Below are 2,208 nucleotides of genomic sequence, written 5' to 3'. Positions count from 1 at the left end.
ACTGGATGATCTTTTGAGGTCCCTTCCAAGATTCTGTGATTCTATGATTGGAACTGCTAGAACTACTCCTCCCACCTCATTTTACAAGTTTTCAGCTAGGCTTGGAAACAGCATGCAAGGAGTCAGTACAAAGCCATTCTTTCCTCTACCTCAGCAGAAACCAGTATCAAAACGTGTAACATTTCAGAAGAAAGAAGAAAGAATTCAGTGACAAAGACTGGAACAACTCAAAACAAACACATGAAAAGTGGTATCATCTAAGCAGCCCTACTCTCAACTACTGCACAAATACCAATTGAACCTCCCCTTCTGAAAGAAAACAGATGGATGAGAAGTCTTTTCCCAAAAGGAAGTCATTTGCTTATTTACTTAGGGGCATATCCAATTACATTTCATGGTCTGTATCAGTCAACCATGAACAAATGTCCTTAAACGATCACTACAAAAGCTGTATATAATGGGAGGAATGTTAAAAAATTTCTAAAACTTTAGAGACCATATAGACTTAACTAAATGGCTGAAATTAGTCAGAGAATTGGGGTAAACAGTGAATGCGATTCTTTTAGGATAGCAAATCCCAGCTAATTGGTTAGATTAACATTCAGAGTCTTACATCTCTCAGTTTAGTGACCTCTACATTACAAGTCTTACGTCTCAACTCTAACAATGCAAAAACCTCATGACTGAGTTACCACTCTATGATCTGAGCAGTAAGTCCTTATAATTGCTACTCATTATTAAGGGATGCACAGCTCTTCTGACAAGAGCAATACGAGCATTACAGGACCTTGACCTAACTCCTAAATGTTCTCACTTTGCAGTTTTTGCCACAAGTTGTCAGAACACCAACCACTGCTCAAAGATTCATTTCTCCAGTGTTCAAAGACATCAACTTATTTACGTTATTTCTGCAATTGCCTGACACATCTATATTCTTTCTACTAGATCTCCAGACTGTTCCAGCCAGAATGAATTCCACTCACTAATGGAAACCAAAGACTCTGAAACCACACGCTCTGCAACCCTTTCCTTGAGTGGAATTCTTCAAAGTTTGATTTTAAATTTCCTCGAGGAAGAAAAGACTTTTTCAGAATTTTATTACCTGCATTCACTGGTCATGAGAGCACAAAACAACATGAAAGGTATATACATTTTTTACTAACTTCCCAAAGTAGAAGAGTTCCTAATTCAAAGGAACATAGGTTACTTTTGCAGAGACCAGAGTTTTTAACACATACTAGTAATGGTTGAATTTTTAGACATGCATTTTATTTCAAGGACACTGATGTTCTGTGTCAGTGTTCTGATATTAAATGCAGTACACAGTAACACACCCCTTTAGCCCAATTCTGGTAAACACCACTGACCCAAATTCAGGATCTCCTATAGCAGTGTCAGTGTTTGCTCAGGTGTCCCTCTGTTGAACTCTGATGAAAAAGATTGTTTAGGAAGAGAAGAGAATGTTCCTTCTTCTGAGTGACAATACTATCAGGGATGCTGAAGAAAAGCCCCGAGAATATGTAGAACAGGTTACAGTGATCGAAGTTAGAAAAATAATGTAATCTGAAACTGTAAGTATAGTCCCAACACAGCAAAACAGGCACACTTTCCTTGAAAAGCAGTCATTCGTAACTTATTCAGGTGTCTCAGCCAGGCATTTTCTCTGTTTATCTCGTTCTTCAAGTCTAGCAAAGCTACAATGCAGTAACTGAAAATGGATAGCCAATTCTGTTGTGGCCTGTGTGCTCCAAAACCTGGGAACAGACTAAGGGGACTTTTGAAACCTTACACAGCTCCAAAGTGTTCCCATGGACAGTTTCCATCACCTGAAGTCACCAGACAGACATTCCATGCTGCCTTTCCACCTTCAGAGTCTGAATTCAAACTTCCAGGCCACGTGAATTTGCAGATAGCATTTAGAAAGCATTATTATTTACTATTATATACTATTAACCTGCTGTTGTTCTTCCTATTGTTTGCACTGAAATATTTTCTTGTTTTATTTCATGTAACATTTCAACCTGTTGGTATTCTTTTATACAGTGACTACACTGACATTCCTAGAAGTCCTGAATAGTCTCAGCTTGTCATAACTTTATGTGAAGAGTATCATAAAAATGACCAAGAACTGATGCTAAAACACTTGATCCAGAGCATCGCAGCCTTATCCCTACACTAAGTAATTTAAAGCTGCCCCACTTCTCACTC

The sequence above is a fragment of the Mesitornis unicolor genome, unplaced genomic scaffold, assembly GCF_000695765.1.
Source record: "Mesitornis unicolor isolate BGI_N332 unplaced genomic scaffold, ASM69576v1 scaffold37951, whole genome shotgun sequence".
Lineage (NCBI taxonomy): Eukaryota > Metazoa > Chordata > Aves > Mesitornithiformes > Mesitornithidae > Mesitornis > Mesitornis unicolor.
This window is presented reverse-complemented; position numbering follows the sequence as displayed.